The following is a 21777-nucleotide window of genomic DNA, read 5'->3' on the forward strand; positions in this document are numbered from 1 at the left end:
AATAATTAAGTAATCTGCTAACTGAAAGAATGGAGAAAGATAAAGCAGGTGATTTTAACAGAGTTTTCAAGAGTCTTCAATAAAAGGCACCACGCAGTAAGCTCCTATGAAAGAATATGGCATGTGAAGGATGGCATAGGATCAAATAACTGAATCAAGGTAAAAGCAATGTTCCATATGTATCAGAGCAGGGATACAGTTTACTATTAATATTAACAGTTTAGATTCAGAAAATAAACTCAATTATCAAAACATATACATATAGATGACACAGAGGGATGGTTTTATAACGTATTGATAAAAGCACAGTGAAAGATTTGGTCATTATGCAGATTAGGCACGTACGAGGCAAAATGATTTTAATGTGCTTTCCTGAGATTATGTGCTTAAATGACGAAAATCAAAATTGACAACCTTATAAAATAAAGAAGAGAATATGGTAGAAGAGCAGAGTGATCAAGGCATACAACATTATTGTTTAGCAAATCATTTTAAATTACGAACACAGCATTAAAATTTCTAGAGGCACAAATTCAAAAGAAAAGTGGAGGAGACTGATAGAAAGAGGAACAGATGTTTAAGATCGAGGAAACTTGAATCAATACATTATTTAGGAAAGATCACTTGTTCCAATGCTTTATATCCCATGTGATTCTTTAAATTGACTATAACCAATTTTTTCCCCCATTCCAATTCTGCTTTCTATTATTATGTCAAAGAATTTTACTATATAGACAGGTCAAAAGGTTAGGGCAGTTGGAAAATTAAAATGTTCCTGTTTTACCCCATCTTCAGAACACATCTGTGAAGAATTCAAAAGATCATATTCTTTTAGAAACGTAAACCTCTTTGAAGATCCATCTTACAAAGCTACTGCAGGTGCACAACTCTTGGGAGACTGCAGAGGTTATAATCTTGAGTTTAAAAAAGTGCTGAAGGAACATAGCGGGTCAGGCAGCATCATGGGGAGAAATGGACAGACATTTCCAGCGACCCAGAGATCCTCCAGCACTTTTAATTTTTTTTACTCAGGGTTTGGTAGTTGTCTGGAGCTCTAATACATTGCTTTTTCTTCCCATCTCATTTAAAAACTCAGATGCTGCCAGAAAATATGTTTAACTGCCTTTTATGAGATAAACATATTAAACTGCCTTTTATGAGATTAATTCTTCAACTGAAAATTATTCATGGTAGTTATTTATCATTATTCATTTTTAATTTCAGTACATCAGATCATAAAACAGCTCACTTTAGAATCATGTATATACACAACAGTTTTGCCACCCACAATAGATATCTAACAGAGAAAATCTGCACAGTATCAAAACACTATGGCAATCAGCAAAAGATACTTGGACAACTGCAGGTGGCTCCTCCAAAAACAGGTGCAATGTTGAGAGGGATATTTTAGTAGAACTATTTATAATTGAAAACGTTTCATCTATATTGTTAAATGGCAAACAGAAAAAAAATAGAAATTTTAAAAAGCATAATCCAAATATAAAGCAGATTTTCACTAAAACTAAGAATTGTAGAGACAAAGAGGACCATCAAAAGTGGAGGGGGGGGGGCAACATCCTTGCAAAGGTTTTTTGACTCTACTTGAGAAACTTTAAATTAGTTTGACAAAGGGATGGGAAACAGTGCAGCAGGTAAGGAGAAAATGTGGAGGTTTTCATCCACTGCAAGTCTAGCGAGGCGAGCAGACAAAGGTATGGTAGGGAGCATGAGATGGCTGGCAGGCTCAGCTGTATTTATTTTAAGGCAAGGAACTTCAAAAGTAAATCAGATGAGCTTTGAGCATGGATCTGCACTTGAAATGACAAATTCACAGAAATATGCTGAGGGAAGGACATGACTGGCAGCTCCAATGTTACAGACATTTCAGTGTCAGAGTCATACAGTTCGATAACAGGCCCTTCCGCTTATCTTCTCCCAGCAACCTAGAAACCTTTCTATCCACATATCTGGCCAAATCTTTTAAATGTTGCCATGTACCTACCTCAACTACTTTCTTTGGCAGCTCGTCCATATGCCTAACACCCTTGGAATGGAAAAGTTGCCACCCATGTTCCTAATAAATCTTTGTTCTCTCACCCCAAAACCTATGTTCTCGTGTTCTCAATTCCTCTGCCCTGGAAAAAGAGCTAATTATCACCTAGACCTAGCATTCACCTAACTATCCCCATAGTGATTTTATACAATCAAATGCCTTACTATAGGTGATTGAAGGCTTTGTGGCTAAGTTTGCAGATGATACGAAAATAGGTGGAAGGGCAGGTAGTGTAGAGAAAGCAGGGTCCCTGCTTTCTCTACACTACCTGCCCTTCCACCTATTTCCACATCATCTGCAAACTTGGCCACCAAGCCTTCAATCACCTATAGTAAGGCATTTGATTGTATAAAATCACAGGTTGGGAGTGGGCAGAGAAGTGGCAGATGGAATATAGTGTAGCAAAGTGTGGAGTCATGCATTTTGGTAGTCGGAATAAAAGTGTAGACTATTTTCTAAATGGGGAGAGAATCTAGAAATCGGAGGTGCAAATGGACTTGAGGGTGCTGGTGCAGGATTCTCAAAAAGCTAATCTGCAAATTGAATCAGTAGTAAAGAAAGCAAACTCAATGCTAGCATTTATTTCAAGAGGGCTTGTTTGCAAAAACAGGGATGTAATGCTGAAGCTCTATAAGGCGCTGGTATACTCACTGGAGTTTACAAAAATAATGGGAGTAGATTTGATGGGCCGAATGGCCTAATTCTACTCCTATCACATGACCTCATGACTAAGGTCCATGTGGACAACATCTGCCTGGATTGGAGGATTTTTGTTAATGGTTGACATTAGATAGGCAGTGTTTGTTTTTCCTGCAAGGAAGAGGCGTATGGGTGACCTGACAAAGGTGTATAAAATCATGAGAGGCATGAATAGTGTAGTCAGATTGGCATACCATTCACCACAGGATATCTAACCTCTTGTAGCCACAATATATATATATTTTTGACAGATCCAGCTTTTGATTGGTGACGATTTCCAGAGTGCTGATATTGCCAAGGGTACCTCTACAAACCATCTCTCGCTGGAGATGATCAATGTTGTGCACTATAGTGACATTAATGTTATTTTCCATTTTATCAGCCCATACCCAAATACTGGGTAGGTCCTGTTGCTTGCAGGCATGGACTGCTTCAAAAGAAGAGGCCACATTGGCATAGTAAAACTTGACAGCTTCTGGTATCCTACCTTTTTGATCATTAGAAGCCCCTGTGTCATCTAGGAATTTATCGTCAAATAATTAAATATTTAACGAATTACTATCATTTTAGGGGACAGTCTGACCTATACACAATTTCACACCCACCCCTTCAATTCCCTTATTGTGACAGAGTTTCAAAAGTGGGATGGGTTAAACCTCCTTCAACAACTACTTGCAAGGTTCCCAAGCCTGTCCTGGGGTGCTGGACATGTGTTTAAATCCAATTCCGGTAATGCAATTACTACCAAAAAAATCTGACTTAGCTACCCAAATGTTAACAGAACCCAGACAAAATAGCAGCCATACTGAGTGCTTTTGTGAACAAGGAGGAAAAGATGTACCATGTTCCCAGACCTTTAATCTCCCTCTTAGCCCTCCACCCTTAAACTCACTCCACCTCCCCCTACCATACCTCCAATCTCTCACCCACCTCCGACTATCCAAGTTTCCCCAACTTGCAGTATCTTGCTGTTGGAGGAAAACTGATAGTCAGATCAGAGAAAGAGATCCTACTTCATAATCTGACAGCCAACTCATTCTCATTCTTGCCAATTTATCATCTTCCCGTAAATATTGAGGCTTTGATGCCATCAGATACAAGCACACAAAAAATCCCTGGTAGAAAGGACTGATAGAGACTGATTAGATAATTTCCAAGACAGTAATGGCTCAGGATCTTCAGAATGAAATAAAAGCAAATAATTCCATTTATAGCACTGCCTATTATGAAAATGTGAAATTGAAACGGACAATGCTGCAAATATTAAACAGATTCATGGAATGGCGTCACCGACATATGATCTAAGTCAGGCCTGCTGAAATGCTACTGATTTGAATCTTTCAGTCTGCTTCCAACTTAAATTTTTCTAGTATTTTGGGGCTGCAAAAATATATAAATAACATAAATATTATAAATTCAACTGAATGAAACTTCCTAGCTAAAGATATACTCTTCCAGTAACTTTAACAGCAAGTAACTGGTGATCATACCGTTCTTCATTGCATATTTGCAAAACTCAAAACGCAGATTTGTTTCATTACCTTTCACAGGCGTTTTGAAAGTTAGGAGGAGGGGGAGTTCAACGAGATCTGGGTGTCCTAGTGCATCAGTCAATGAAAGGAAGCATGCAGGTACAGCAGGCAGTGAAGAAAGCCAATGGAATGTTGGCCTTCGTAACAAGAGGAGTTGAGTATAGGAGCAAAGAGGTCCTTCTACAGTTGTACCGGGCCCTGGTGAGACCGCACCTGGAGTACTGTGTGCAGTTTTGGTCTCCAAATTTGAGGAAGGATATTCTTGCTATGGAGGGCGTGCAGCGTAGGTTCACTAGGTTAATTCCCGGAATGGCGGGACTGTCGTATGTTGAAAGGCTGGAGCGATTGGGCTTGTATACACTGGAATTTAGAAGGATGAGGGGGGATCTTATTGAAACATATAAGATAATTAGGGGATTGGACACATTAGAGGCAGATAACATGTTCCCAATGTTAGGGGAGTCCAGAACAAGGGGCCACAGTTTGAGAATAAGGGGTAGGCCATTTAGAACGGAGATGAGGAAGAACTTTTTCAGTCAGAGGGTGGTGAAGGTGTGGAATTCTCTGCCTCAGAAGGCAGTGGAGGCCAGTTCGTTGGATGCTTTCAAGAGAGAGCTGGATAGAGCTCTTGAGGATAGCGGAGTGAGGGGGTATGGGGAGAAGGCAGGAACGGGGTACTGATTGAGTGATCAGCCATGATCGCATTGAATGGCGGTGCTGGCTCGAAGGGCTGAATGGCCTACTCCTGCACCTATTGTCTATTGTCTATTGTCACATCAAACACTACCATTATAGAAATTTTTGGATGCTAAAAACTTCAATTTTTTAAAATTGTACTCAATGCCTACAAGTTATTTGCAGGACCAGATAGACCCATGGATCGAGTGCATCCATTCATGTATTAATTACGATAGAGCAAGCAGAAATTGCAGATTCTTTTCCCAGCATGTGAAATTCAGTTCAATACCCACTGTTATGGGTGCTAATGACAATTTTATGCTCTGTATACGTTTAACATATTTCATCCAAGTTATCTACGTTTCTAAACATTATTTTATTGCTTTGGCTCCCCATCATATTTTTGGAGAATTTGGAGAAACACAATTTCTGGAGAATTATCAGGAGTGCAAACTACTTTGCTTCCTGAGCACCAAGATCAATTTTAGCCATTCCTCCGACTGCCTTCAGTTTACTTTCAACCAAACCAGCACACGTTTAGGAATTAAATCCAGCGGCTCCCCAATCTATCTGGGTAAGCTACTCACCAGATGGACTATCAACTCTCCGGTGGGCATGAACGTGGAGAGTACAAGACTACCATAAGTAAAAGGGAAAAAAAAAGAGTCAGACGGTGAGAGCGAGTAAAACACCTCAGTATTTTGATAGAAGTTGCTGGACAAATGACAAATATCAGTTAAGATATTGCAACATTTATTATTCCAACTATGTTGTACACAATGATCCCATTTTGTAACAATGTTCAATTCAAAGACACCTGGGCAGGAAGTTATTATTTTTACAACAGGATGATAATTCTTGAAAATCTTTCATTACTCTGAAGGCAAATTTCCTAACTATTAACATGTATTCAGTAGTCAATACTCCAGACGACCTAATTATTTGTACCCATTTCATTAAACCTTGGTCCGACTTTCCTTGAATTTTCCTCCCCATGAGAGCAAAAAAATAGTTCATCATTATTCATTATGTCTGTCCATGTTCACTTTATCATAGTGTATCCTTTTCTTCACAAAGCCAAATCGCTCTAGTTCCTTCTGCCCTAGCCCCGATCTTGAACTCTACACAATTTTTCTACTATTTCATCCCCAAAATGCATGAACATACTATCGTCTTCCAAATCAGTGTTCACCTTTTCCACAAAATAGTTTTATACTTCGGTGCTGTACAAGCAGAAACATCATCAGGCAAAATGCTAAACAAAGGTCCTGTCAGCATCTCCAATGCAGCAAAACAGCACAAGGTACTACTTTGAAATGCAGGATTATGCAAATGCTTATCCTTCAATTAACTCACAATGATCTAATTTTATCATTTTATGACTTGTGGAATCTTTGCATGTCATGTCACGTTTCCTAAATTACAACACCTCAAAAAACTTGCAGCTGTAAAACAATTAGGGACCTTCACAGGAAAATGAAAAATTATTGCATGAAATAAAAATCTTTCACTTGTTCATTCTACACCATTTATTCTAACATTTTTGTTCCATTATAATTTTAAATGGACTACTCTCAAATCAAATTATAACCCAAGTTTTTCTGTATCTCATCCTATCTACACCATTTTTTAAGGATCAATATTTTGCTGACTACTCCATTAAGCTTGCCTCTAGGATACATCATCTGCAGACATGGGGTCAACTTCAGTTCAAACTTCTACTCAAACTTTCCACAGTGAAGATGCTTATCACATTCAGACTTAAAAACTACCTCCAATTTTCTCTTGTTGTGAACCACCATAACTTTTGAAAATCAACAACTGCTTTTATAATGAGAATAACTTACATTCTTATAAATGTACTATCACTGTGCTATGTCAGTAGATATAGCAACTCAAAGCACTTTTTTTTTGTAGGTAGACAACTGGTGAACAATACAATGACCAGTTAATACAGCCGAATACAATTTCTACGCAATGTATGCCAAAAAGTGAATCAATATACTATACAATAACTATTCATCAGATCACGGCCCTACAGATCACAGCGGTAGAGTTGCTGCTTTACAGCAAATGCAGCGCCGGAGACTCAGGTTCGATCCTGACTACGGGTGCTGCACTGTAAGGAGTTTGTACATTCTCCCCGTGACCTGCGTGGGTTTTCTCCGAGATCTTCGGTTTCCTCCCACACTCCAAAGACGTACAGGTATGTAGGTTAATTGGCTGGGTAAATGTAAAAATTGTCCCTAGTGGGTGTAGGATAGTGTTAATGTATGGGGATCGCTGGGCGGCACGGACTTGGAGGGCCGAAAAGGCCTGTTTCCGGCTGTATATATATGATATGATATGATAATATGGAACAGTACGCCATAGGAACAAGCCTTGTAATCAACAATGTATGTGCCGAAAAGGATGCCAGAACCATCACATCTACCTGCACATACCCCATATCCCTCCATATCCATATTTCCAGCCTGGGAAAAAAGGTCCCTGTTGCGCTCCACTGTCTGAATATTGGCCTTCTACCACAAATGTCTGTCTTCTATTAGTAAGCCAGTTAAAAGTCAATATGACCAAGTCACTGTGAATCACATGTATCTTAATTTTCTGGATCAGCCTACCGTGCCAGACTTTATCAAATACCTTACTGAAATCCATGAAGACGACATCAACCACCCTATCCTCCATAATTGTCTTCATCACCCTCACCAAAAATTGAACAAGTTAGTAAGATATGACCTGCCATGTACAAAGCCATGTTGATTGTCCTTATGAACCCTTTCTCTTCCATTATGATGAACCCAACATGCAGGACTACTGCTTGAAGGTAGGTAAGAAGCATCGAATGGACTATTAAAATTGCAAATCTTTGCTAAGTTAGTTCACAAGTTTCATATTTTTAGCTTGCACACATTTGAACATTTTCTGGTGAAGGAAAGATAATTTACAATGCACACTGATTTTGGGGGTGGTTGTTTACCAACAGGTTTCCTACAATAGTAATCTTACCAAAAAAATAAATCAAAACACATCCTCAAAAATATACTTTGCACCTTTGATGTATTGAACAAATCCTCAAAATGTTATCTATCCATCTTCCACATGATAGACTTTACAGTAAATAATAAATTGAGCAGTTTTCAGTTGCAAACACCTCTCAAAAATGACCAACTCTCAAATCATTCCAATATGTATGAAGAGTGAAACTTGTAATGAAATTCAACCAAACGGTGAAATTCTTCATTGCAGATGGGCAGTATGATGGTGCAGCAGTAGAGTTGCTGCCTTACAGCGCTGGAGACCCGGGTTTGATTCTGGCTACAGGTGCCATATGTACGGAGCTTGTACATTCTCCCTGTGACTTTTCCCTGGGTTGTCCGGTTTCCTCTCACGTTCCAAAGACATATGGGTTTATAGGTTAATTAGCTTCAGTAAAGATTGTAAATTGTCCCTCGTGTGTAGGATAGGGCAAGTGTACGGGGATTGCTGGTCAGTGCGGACTCAGTGGGCCGAAGGGCCGTTAAATTAAAAAGTCAAATTATCTCCTTTTAAGAATAATTAAATATTTGTAAATCCAAGTTGACAATTGAAGTTAGCAATTCCTTAAATACGGTGTAATGGCAGTTTATATACCTTCTCAAAGTCCAACTTCGATAGCCATTACTGCTCGGGGATGTGGTGGAGATAAAGCTCACGCACACACCAACCTGAGATAACAAAAACGAATCTTGCAAACGCTGTTTCTTGATTAATTGGTCTTTATTAAAGTAGCACAAATCAAGAATAATTCATAACTTTTCGTTCTTATCAACTGTTTCTTCTTTAAACAATACAGTCATTACCGTGTGGTCATTATCGTGTGGTTATTACCTTGTGGTAAAAAACTGTATTCTCCAGTCTCAGTAGCAATGTAATCTCTGTAGCTACGCAATCTCTGTAGCTACGCAAGCCTCCTCAAATGTGGACACTCCCCATTACATATCAAATCACACCCACAAGCATGCAAAAAAGACAAAACCTAGAAATATTAAACACGGCCATGATATGACAGTAGCTAATTTAAGCATAATGGCTCCTACACACCGGCCCCTAATTGTTTTACGTATATAACGAAGCAATTACCAATAGATATTAAAAGGAGCTATAAAAGCTTAACATATATCAAAAACAAAAGTAATATGCACAATATGTTAGCATTCAAACTTCTTCAATCTTCTTCTTCACCTTCTAGAAACAGACATATCTAGGTTATCGGTCTTACCAAGACGTTGTTCTTAATCTGAAGTAGTACAGTACGCACCAAACTTTAATGTCTGGCATGATTTCCAGTATTTTGCCCATCAATCAAGAACCTCGTGATGCAGTAGAATCAACCAAGACGATATCATCTGGATTTAAAACAATTCTTAATATCAACCATCGTTGACGTTCTTGGATTAAGGCAAATATTCTTGTGTCCACCGTTTCCAAAAAAGGTCTGCCATATATTGTACCCGTCTCCGTCTGCGTCTAATATACAAATCTTCCTTCACAAAGAGCCCAGGTGGTAGCATTGGCTTGGTTTTCAACAGAAGAATATGATTTGGTGTAAGGTCACTTGGATCATCAGAACTCTTGGTAAAGGGTCGATCATTCAAAATTGCTTCAATTTCACAAAATAAAGTTTGCAATAGACAATAAGTGCAGGAATAGGCCATTCAGTCTTTCGAGCCAGCACTGCCATTCACCGTGATCATGGCTGATCATGCACAATCAGCACCCCTTTCCTGCCTTCTTCCCGTATCCCCTGACTCCGCTATCATTAAGAGCTCTATCTAACTCTCTCTTGAAAGCATCCAGAGAATTGGCCTCCACTGCCTTCGTAGGCAGGGAATTCCACAGTTTCACAACTGAGTGAAAATGTTCTTCCTCGTATCCGTTCTAAATGGCCTACCCCTTATTTTTTAACTGTTGCCCCTGGTTCGGGGCAATCAGGAACATGTTTCCTGCCTCTAGCATGTCCAATCCCTTAATAATCTTATATGTTTCAATAAGATCCCCTCTCATCCTTCTAAATTCCAGAGTATACAAGCCCAGTCGCTCCAGTCTTTCAATGTACGACAGTCCCGCCATTCTGGGAATTAACTTTGTGAACCTACACTGCACTCCTTCAATAGCAAGAATATCAATCCTTCCTCGTCCAGAACTTCTTGTTTAGGAACAGAGCGCAGCACATTTCGAACCATGTGGATCAATCATTCCCAAACACCGCCATGATTGGATCCCACTGGGGGATTAAAATTCCATGGTATCCCTTGCTGAAGCACATCATTCTGGATCTTGTTCTGATTCATGCCTTTAGGCACTTCTTTCAATTCTCTTTCTGCTCCAACAAAATTTGTACCATTATCTGATCTTAATGATAAAACGTGACCTCGTCGACAAATAAATCTTTGTAATGCATGAATGTAGGAGTCTGTGCCAAGTGTAGATGCAGCCATGCAAGTGAAGATTACACCATACCTTTTTACCAGACTTCGTCTTCTTTTGACCTCTATAGGACTGAAATAATCAACTCCTACATCTGTAAATGGAGGATTATCAGGTTGAATCCTTTCCAGAGGCATGACAGCCATTTTTGTTCTCCAACTTTTCCACGCTGTCGTCTACACACAACACAATTCCTTATGACCTCTCTTGCAGTGGAGTTAGCTTTGACAATCCAGTATTTTTTATGAAGTTGCGACAGCATATAATTTCTTCCTCCATGTCCAATCTGTTCATGAATATGTCGTAACAGCAATGTTGAAATATGAGAGTCCTTCGAGAGAATAATAGGATGCTCAGCCTCTTCAGGCATCGCTAGTTTATTCAGGCAACCACCTACTATCAGAAGTCCTTTATCCAGTATCGGATCAAGCCTGTAAAAATGACTACTTCTTTTAACACCATGCTCACCAGCTTCTAATGTTGATAGCTCTTCCTTGTAGCCTTGTCTTTGACAGAAAGAGATAACTGCATTTTCCGCCTTAAAAAAAATCATCAGGACATAAACACTGTCCTTGGTATGATGCTTTAAAGACTTGCATCTCTTTGTCAACCTTTTCTGTCAGCTTGCCAGGATCCGTTTCAAAGCTACTCATAGCAGCCTGAGTTTCCTTTCTCTGATGAGCCCACAGCAAAAGCATTGTATTTACTTTAAGAAACCAAGCCACCGCAGTCTTCAACTTATTCCATGATGAAAAATGGGTAATTAAATAGCTTGTTGAATTCAGTGGGTCCTTGATAATGGCGTTCACCGAGATGCTTTACTTGATCGCCGGATCATTAGCAGAGATTTCAGTTTCCAGGTTAAACTTTGGCCATTCTCGGTCTGGTTTACAGAGGAACTCTGACCCATTGATCCATCTCTTACTGATTAAGAAGCAGTCTGCTGTTAATCCTCTAGAAGCCTCCTCCGCAGGATTTTCCTTGGTATTAACATATTTCCACTGTGATACATTAGCAGCATCCCTTACAAAAGTGATCCTGTTTGCTACAAATGTTAGGAAGCGTTTGTTTTCATTTTTGATGTACTTAAGCACTGTCATGCTATCAGTTCAGAAGATGGATTCCTCCAGCTCAAGCTGCAGTTCTTTTTGCAGCAATATGTCAACTCTGACAGCTAAGACTGCAGCTGTAAGCTCCATTCTGGGAATCATCATTTGCTTCAATGGTGCCACTCTGGCCTTTCCCATTAAGAATGCAACATGTACTTCATTGTTATCATTTTCCAGTCTTAGATATGAAACAGTACCGTAACCACTTTCATTTGCGTCAGAAAAGTGATGCAGCTGTGCATATTTGATTCGACTAAAGTTTGTAGGCTTCATACACCAGTCCACTCTGAACTCCAAGATCTACTAACCACTCTGTCCATCGCTGAGAGAAGATTTGCATTATACTCTCATCCCATCCAAGTTTCTTCTTACAGAGATCCTGCAAAATTAACTTGGCTGGTAGTGTAAATTGTGCAAGAAATCCCAAACAGAATCCCGTAAACAGAACCAATCAGATAGGATGCCCCGTCTTGTACATGGTCATTCCTGAATCGAGATTCTGAACTTGAACACATCTGTTTCAACACACCAGTGCAATCCCAGTGGTCTCTCCAAAGGCAGATTGTCTTTGTCCAAATCTAACTCCCGGGTCTCCTTGACTCTGTTATCTAGTGGAATGGTTTCCAATACAGCACAGCTGTTGCTGATCCATTTCGATAGCATGAATCCTCCCTGGTCTCAGATCTGACATCTGAGGGAAGTCAGATGTTTTACCATTTGGATGGCTTCCTGTTCCTTAGACATGGATTTTAAACATTCGTTCATATAGAAATTGCTCTTTACTGTGTTTGTCACTTCTCCTGGAAAGTGAGCTTTATTGTCCTCGGCGGTCTTGCTCAATGCGAAGTTTGCACAACTCGGTGATAACGCTGCACCAAAGAGATGTACCTTCATCCGATATTCAACGAGATCTTGTTGTGCATCATCATCCGGCCACCACATGAATCGCAAGTAGTCGACATGCTTTTCCGATACCTTGACCTGATGAAACATTGCCTTGATATCCGCCATCAAAGCCACCGGCTCTTATCTGAATCTGATAAGAACTCCGATGAGCGAGTTTGTTAGGTCTAGACCCTGCAGCAGTTGATAGTTAAGTGATTTACCCTTAAAAACCACAGCACAGTCGAAGACCACACTTAAAGTTCCATTCTTTGAATGATACACCCCATGTTGTGGGATATACCAAAGCTCTCCATCACTTCGATTCAGCTGGTTTTCTGGTACCCTTTCAGCATAACCATTATCAATCATCTCTATGAGGAAAGATGTATATTCATCATGAAATTTTGTATTCTTGCCAAACTTGCGTTTCAGATTCTGAATGCGTTGTTTTGCAATGAAACGATTATTCGGCAGACTAACACTTTCTTGTTTGAAAGGTAAGTCTAGACAATAGTATCCTTCTATCATCTTTACTGAGTGGTTCATAATTTCCAAAAACTTTACCTCTTCTCTGGACATTTCTTCTGATTCCTTGCTGGTTCTTTCATTAAAGTCGTGATTGTAAAGACTGGAGCGACTAGGCTTGTATACACTGGAATTTAGAAGGATGAGAGGAGATCTTATCGAAACGTACAAGATTATTAAGGGGTTGGACACATTAGAGGCAGGAAACATGTCCCCAATGTTGGGGGAGTGCAGAACCAGGGGCCACACTTTAAGAATAAGGGGTAGGCCATTTAGAACAGAGATGAGGAAAAACTTTTTCAGTCAGAGAGTTGTGAATCTGTGGAATTCTCTGCCTCAGAGGGCAGTGGAGGCCAATTCTCTGAATACATTCAAGAGAGAGCTAGATAGAGCTCTTAAGGATAGCGGGTATGGGGAGAAAGCAGGAACGGAGTACTGATTGAGAATGATCAGCCATGATCACATTGAATGGCGGTGCTGGCTCGAAGGGCCGAATGGCCTACTCCTGCACCTATTGTCTATTGTATTGCTTGATCAACAACTCCTCTAGATTTACAGTAGATATTCGATTGACAGCAGCAGCAGTATGGTTATTCTTTTTCCTGCTTTTGTTGTTCCTTCTCAAGGAGCCATAGATAACCCAACGAGTACGGTTCTCACAGCAAACGGTCCATCCCCTTGACTGCTAACAATCTCTCGATGCTATAATGCCTTCAAAGCATTCGTTCCGATAAGTAGGTCAATACCAGAATTTATTTTAGGTATCTTGACATCCTTCAAGTAAGGCCATTTTTTCAAGTCTTCTTGCTTAGGTATATTTGGATGAGAAACGGGCATAGTCTCATCAGATATTTGTACAAAATTGTCTTCCTCCAGACTAGATATTTCCATACTTGTGATATGACTATCGTAGCATTTCTGATCATTCATGGTGTTCAAGAGAAGCTTAATCTTTCCTCCTGTGATGTCCAGCCTTCTCATCAAGCGTTATGTGCAAAAGGTAGCCAAACTTCCACTGTCCAAAAATGTGTATGTTTGCAAAACTGTATTCCCCTTGTTGCTCCTTACCGGTACTGGTAAGATGGAGAAAACACAGGTTTCTACACCGACCCCAATATGCGCATTTATCTGAGGTGAGGCAACAACATCACTCGTAGCTGGCTTCTCCTTTTGTACTATTTGCTCTGGTTTCTCGTCCGTATTCTTCTGTTCTGTGTGAAGTAATTCAGGATGATCTTGTTTGCACGTTACATTATCCGACTCCTGCAGTCTTTAACCATGTGTCCTTTCTTCAAACATCCATAACAGATTCCTTTCTCCTTCTAGAAGTCAATTTTTTCTTTATATTCCTTCTTCTTGAATTTTCGACACCACCTTATGGTGTGACCAACTTCATTACATGACAAAGAAATCTCTTGTGGCTTAATGGTAGATGCATCTCTTTTCATTCTGCCTTTTGTTTCTACAGGTATTATGGTGGCAACAAAACTGCTCTCCTTAGGTCCTGATCGTTCCTTTGCTTTTGTAAAGGTAGTTACTGGTTTAGGATCTTGAATATTGCCATGGCATAGATTTGACATTAACCGTACTACCCTTTCCATGAAATTCACCAGGTCAGGAAGCATGGCCTCTTTGTCTTCAATTTCCTGTATCAGACCTGCTTTATCTCTCCACTTTTCTCTAAGCCTAGAGGGCAGTTTTAAAATGATAGCCTTCATATTACTAACAATTACTAACATATTACTAACAACATTCATTTCTTCCTTGTGGTTGCTATTTCTCATCGAGTTACAACAACCCCTAGGAAATATCGCAAACTCATGCAAAGCCTCCACATCTTCCGCCTTAATAACTAACCAAGCAAAGGCCTTCCTCATGTATGCATTAGCAATCTTCTGTTTGTTACCAAAATGCTATTTAAGCAACTCTATTGCCTTTCGATAGCCTTCATCCGCAGGCAAATGTCGACAACTTTTAACAAGCTGATTCGAATATCCACTTGTGTATTGCTCCAGAAATCGTAAGTGACCTATGTGACTAGTAGTTTTCATTTCCACTCCTTCTTCAAACTCTACGATGAAAGTTTCATATTGCAAAGGATCACCATCATATTTAAGAATTTCCATTGGGGGGTAAGGTGGAAGAGAGATTTTGTTGAGCTAGGAGCTCGCCAATTCTCATTTGATTCCTCACCAATTCATAGAACTCACTTTGAGATCCCTGGCTTGGTGCAGATCGATCTCTGTAAATTTTGTCACGAGTTCCATGACCAGTTGTTTGTCTCTGGCTTGGCGCAGTGGCTGATGAACAGGCCTCTGAGAAGAGTACTGGGTTGGTTTATTTCGAGCCTCAACAGACATCCCAAAGGTTGTTTGCTTCGGTCTAGCATCTGGTTGCTTTGGTCTAGCACCCGGTTGCTTTGGTGAAGTTTTGTCACCCATCCACATACTCAGTGCCAGTTCTGCGTCACGAGACCAGACTGGCTTTGGCTGTGGGTTGACTTTAGCTGCTGTATCCAGCTTAGTAGCTCCTTCTTGGACTAAGGAAGTCTTCTTCTGAGATACTCTCGAGCCGCATTTTGATCTTTGGCCTTCTAGTATGTCCCTCCTTGCTCCGGCAACTGCCAGCTTCGTGGCTATTTTCAACTGTTCCTTCTCTTTAACTGCCTATTTCATTCCTCAGCCTCCCTCTTCAGCTGTTCTGCTTGTTTCTCAGCCTCCCTCATCAGCTGTTCTTCTCATTCCTCAATCTCATATTTTTTCTCCAAGGCGGCAGCTTCTAGCGAGAGAGCAGCATTCTCGGCTTCGATTCCATTTGAGCAGAGACCCTTGGAGTTGAACTGGCTACAGAACCAGATTTATGTCTTGATCTTCATGTTGAAATGTTCAAGACACTATCCCGAGGTGTAATTTCTTCTCCCACTTTAACACCTTGTGGCGTCTTCTACTGAAGAGTGCAATGTTCAAGCTATGGCTTCAGATAACCACTTCTCCGTGTCCACCATGAAACCATCGGAAAATTCTACCCTCTCTTGGAACCACTGAGTGTGCCAATCGAGTTCTCCCTTGGTCAGTTGTAAACTCGGTATTGAATTTTGTTTTTCTCCAACCCCATGGTAAAGGTCGAGTAAGTGATCCAGATTAGATTGTACTCTCCTTGCATTCTCATCTGATTCCATTAGTTTCTCCTGGATTTCAATTAACTTCATAACCTGGGTCCACAACTTGTCTCTATTCTTCTGGCATCTTTCCAGGTAGGCTGCTGCTGCCTTCTGGCTGAGCTTGACGCTTCTCTTCTCATATCTTCTTGATTCTTGCCCCGCATCTCCCTCCTGTGGTGGTTCTTCTTCATACTTACCTGCCGAAAGATCCATGATAAATTGGCTCATATCGCTATGTTCCGTAAATACCAGAAGAATTCAAAACAGAATGGGTATTTCTTCAAAACACATCATTACCTTCAAGGTTATGAAGGTCTTCTTGTCAGTATCTATGGTAAACAATCGCTAGCTGAGTACACTTTATCTTGTAGAAGTTCACAACATCGTTATTTTCAAGGTCGTACTCTCCGAGTTTGGTTTGCTTATCTTCATGCAGCATAAACAAGCTTCTTGTATCACACAATACTTCTGCAGAATATTCCCACGGGCTTTTAAGTTTTTAAACTTCTTATCTTAAAATTACAACTAAACAGTCGTGGCTGCACAAGGATCCCCAGGTCAATGAAGTCTTCAATCTTCCAACGATCCAGGTGAAGACCATGTCAATTTACCTTCAACCGGCAGACTCTTTGTTCCAGGATTTAAGCTCTAATCTCTAGCAGAAATTCAGCTTCCTCTTCAGTTCCTTGTAGAATCAGATTTTACTTGCCCACTTGTAGATCAATCTTTCTTAGATTCCACTCGTAGAACGATTAGGTACTTGGATGTAATGGCAGTTTCTATACCTTCTCAAAGTCCAACTTTGATAGCCATTACTGCTCGGGTATGTGGTAGAGATATAGCTCACGCACACACCGCACTCTGAGATAACAAAAACGAATCTTCCAAATGCTGTTTCTTGATTAATTGGTCTTTATTAAAGTAGCACAAATCCAAAGAGTAATTCATCACTTTTCATTCTTATCAACTGTTTCTTCTTCAAACAATAGAGTCTTTACTGTGTGGTCGTTACTATGTCGTATAAAACTGTATTCTGTCCATCCTGAGACTAAACTGACCCCCAATCTCTGTGGCTACACTAGCCTCCTCAGATGTAGACACTCCCCATTACGTATCAAATCACACCCACAAGCATGCAAAAAAGACAAAAACTAGAAATATTAAACATGGCCATAATATAATGACAGTAACTAATTTAAGCGTAAATGGCTCCTACATAAGGGTTTGCCTGAAAAGCCAAAGAATCCAACACCCTAAAAGGTGAGGAAAGTCAACAGAAGTGATTTGGTGACATTCAAAAACTCTTTGAACTGTATGATAAGGAATGAGGGAATTACAAAGTTTAAAAGTTCAAGGAATATTCATAACCAAACTAGAAATGACAGTGCTCTCAAGATTGATTGCTAAACCTTAAAACCCATTCCCATCAATTGTACTGTAGGGGTTTGTAGTTTCCTTTCCAATATTGTCAGAATCAGTGCAAATGTAGGTCCATCCAGAACTTTGTACGCTTTGATGAGGGAATCAACAGGGCACGTGCAAAGACAAGTGTACAATTTATGGCGACTACAGCCCTGAGCAAAGACCATCCGAACCATACTGTGATGAAATTGATGAGCTTCCATTAGCATGGAAGAACAGTTTCATTCCCACAGGAAGCTTGTTTGAGGTGAGGAAAGTCATCAAATATAGCTGCATCATTGCCGTAATATTTTTCACACTCATCTTCCCTGAAATTGGTTCTGTTGGATTCTTTTACATATTATGGCTTGCAAAGTTCACCTTTCTCGGGTCTCAGCTCTCAATCAAGGCTGTTATTGATACTGAAATGTCCAAGTACCTTCAATACACCAGCTCAAATGTCAGATTGATTGAGGAAAAAGGATATTTTAACACTAACACCTCAAATCTAGCATAAAATTCTTGAGTGTCCACGAAACAATGCTCACTGCCCTCCTATAAGCTTACAAAACCTGTACTACCTACAACAAGGCAGTGGGGGGGGGGGGGGGGGGGGGGAATAACATCAATGCTTTTTCCACAAAATCGTCTCAATTCATTAGAAGAATAAACAAATGCCAGTGTCCTCTTCCAGGCCAATAGTACCAGAATTGTGGCCTAATTATTCTCAGTTAACTACTTTGGCTGATCATCTCATTCACATGCCTGACAAAAGACTTTTGAAACAGAAGCTCCCTTCCAAGCTTCATTTCTAGGGTGACAAAGGGAAAAAACAAGAACTCAAAGCAGAGGAGGAGCATTCGGAATGTCACGGGGAACAAAGGCCAAAGGGAGAACAAAAACGTAGCCTATCATCTCACGAACAACCAACTTGCCTGCCTATGTACCAGCTCCAGCCTTGTCTGTGGAAGTGTCTATGGTTCACACGTTGGCCTCATTAGCCACATCAAAATCCCAAAATAGTGTCATTCGCCATTCCAATGGATTTCCTTAGAAGAGTTGGTCTCGCCCCATTTTGCTTTGTCATTAGTTCATGCTTTGATACAATTCAAAAAAATGTTCATGCATCTGAAAAATTAAAGCCATTTCAAAGGTCAGTTTATTATCACGTGTACCAATTAAGGTACAGTGAAACTCGAATTACCATTATGCACCAAATCTTCTCTAAAGTTATAGTGCAAAATGAATGATTCTGAAATAGTCCAAAATCTGAAATTTGTTTTTCTGATATTTCGATCTACAAATGTGAAGTATCAGCCTCATGAATTCTCCATTTAAATTCCAAGGTTTGATGTTTTGTTTGCATCAACAAATAGTGGATATTACTAGAGGAAACAAAAGATCCCAGCAGCTGGCACACTTGTAGGGAAAGGAAGCATTGGGGGTAAATTACTAAACAAGGATAAGAACTTTAAAATTAAAGGTAGACACAAAATGCTGGAGTAACTCAGCAGGACAGGTAGCAACTCTGGAGAGAAGGAATGGGTGACATTTTGGATCAAGAATGTAGAGTGCCAAATATAATGACTTAACAAGCTGGATGCAGATTGGGATGCACGTGGAAGAGCATCCATTCTTACAAATATTTTGTCAGAGAGATTTTCTGCTCCCTTGTCCAAAACTAAATATCAGATTAACAGTGATGAGTTTGTTATGAAGTTATGGTCCAATTGATAACACTACATTGAGTATTGTATCACATGAAATATTTAATCCTCAAGGAAGGTCAATTGATCATGAATAATTTCACATTTATATAGCATATTGAGATGTTAGCGAGGATGAACAAGATTCAGTTGAGCTTCAAGAAGAAGTGTAAAGAAGAAAAGGTCACCAAAGAGGTGGACTATTTTAATGATGTGCATCATTAGGGCCATTTAGTCAAGTTCAAGAAGGAAGTTGTGTGGGGATTAGTAATGAACAACAGCCAGATTCTGCAGGACAGGGTTCAGGTGGAATGAGTGATGGGCATAGAAGTCTTTCTTGCCTTTATTCATCACAAAAAGATATATATTATTTTTAAATTGTAATCGATCCACTTCTCACCACAACTTAGCAAAGCAAAAAAAAAATTACTGAAGTATCAGACACAATCAGAAATCTAAATTGAAATGGCTTTGAAACGATAGTCCATGCAACATCAACTCAAAACTTATCTACTTATCGTAAAGATTGGCGTACCAGAAAATTTCAGAATCAAATCTTTAGGTAGCTGGAAGTGGAAGGGGTCGTGTCAAAGCAGAAGACGCAGTATTCAGAAGCCCAAATACTTTTGCCATCATGACTTGGGACCTCTACTGGTTAATTCCAAATGATCTACACACAACAAACCTAACCCTACCCCACTCAGGTATCTTGATTTTGGCAAAGATGATGAAATTGAGAAGTATAATCAGTGTGGCTTACGATAAAATCAGGAGCACAGGCACGACAGGTTATAAAAATCTTTGTGTACTAAGGTTTTATGATGTTTGGTTAAGTGAGACAAATGCAGACAACAGACGAAAGTCCAGCACCAGGAATCTAACAAAAATATGCAGCCTGACAATCAGATAGTGTACAGAGAGTATCATATCAGAGTTGGAAAACAAGGGGAGTAAAAATGTACCAAGGTTTAATGTTGAATTAAGAGATGGATAAAGAAATAAACAGGAATAAAGATTAACAAAAACTGCTGGAAAATCTTGGTAGACCAGTTCTCACAACGGGTCTCAGACCTGAAACGTTAAAATGCTTCTCTTACCACAAATGCTGGCTAATCTGTTGAGAGTTTTCAGCATTTTCTGGGGCGATGGGGGATGAAATGAAAATTTAGGTCACATGGTGAAACAATGGCAGGCAAAGAATGTTCCAATAAACTCCTCTTGATTTTTGACACCTTAGATTCCAATAAACTCACTATTAACCTTGCCATTGATATATTCCCATAATCAATATCTTAGGTTGCTCTATTAGAACATAGAACAGTACAGCACAGGACAGGCCCTTCGGCCTACAATGCCCATGTCAAACATGATGCCAAGTTAAATTAATCTCCTCTACATGCATGTGATTAACATCCCTCGATTCCCTGCATGTATATATCAGTCTCTTATACGTGACCATTATAACTGCCTCCACAACATCCCTGGCAGCGCGTTCCAGACACCCATCACTCTGTAAAATGAAAACCTGCCCCGCATATATATATAACACTAAACCTCTGTTAGTTTATTTTGAGTCATGTTCGATCAAACCATATCTTTGTGCCCCCGTCACACAATAGTGTGACAATTTTAGGACCACCTTACTCACCTTCGTCCTGGGGACCTTTTCATCCATGTTTCATTCAAATTGGTCTTATATTTTTAAAGTTAGAGATTTTAAAGTTTAACAATTCCCTTATAAAACCGATTTCTTGCCGTTCAGCATGTGATGTCACAATAGGACCTGCCCAAGGGACGGCCAAAGAGGGAGGGGGGCTCACGATGACCGCTGGGGTCGGGACCCGCCAGAGTGACGTCCCACGTGGGGGGAGCGCTGCCCATTAAAAATATATATTTTAAAATTTCCTTCCATCCAACTTGACGCCCGATTGGTCCAGGTCCCACATGGGGGCATCCTGGTGAAACTATTAACCACAGAAGCTTAAATTAGCCAGGTATATTACAAACGATAGCCACAAGGGCGAGCCCAGAAATTACATATCAACTCAGTTAGTCTGAGCCAACATGGACTTACACAGCTGTTCCTCCCACCAAATTAGAATGGTGGAAATCCCTAAGGTGCCGCATTTTGAGAGTACCACCTTCCATGAAATGCAGTATTTAGAAATGGGAATGTGCCAACCATCTTCTTGAGTGGAAGTAGATATGGGCAATAAATGCTGGTCTTGCCAGGGGCATGCACATTTCATGTGCAAATAAAATATCAAGGCAGATAGGAGGTTAAAAAAAATGAGCGTCAATGCAATGGCAGAGATATTACCATGCTTTTACCATACAAATTCAATTTAATGAAATATAATGTATTAGGAGGTTTTAATATTTTGCTGATTATATTGTACACGTGTATGATTTATTTCCTGTGGCAGTGTACAGAGTCGTGATGGAAGGAAAGGGAAGATTACAGGGAAACAGATGAAGTGATCCATACAAAATTGAACTGTCCATTTTATTAGTAAAACATTGGACTTTAACATTTCCCTTGCCTATATTTACCCCAAAA

At 39.9% G+C, this 21777-nt stretch overlaps 1 protein-coding gene across 6 annotated transcripts in view; it reads right to left on the reverse strand.

Moving 5' to 3' along the window:
• The window catches only part of pde7a (phosphodiesterase 7A), a 116322-nt gene that overhangs the window by 56285 nt on the left and 38260 nt on the right, over nucleotides 1–21777 (reverse strand). The gene's annotated exons all lie outside the window — the stretch shown is intronic.

Source organism: Rhinoraja longicauda, chromosome 4 (genome assembly GCF_053455715.1).
Source record: "Rhinoraja longicauda isolate Sanriku21f chromosome 4, sRhiLon1.1, whole genome shotgun sequence".
In the NCBI taxonomy this organism is placed as follows: domain Eukaryota; kingdom Metazoa; phylum Chordata; class Chondrichthyes; order Rajiformes; family Arhynchobatidae; genus Rhinoraja; species Rhinoraja longicauda.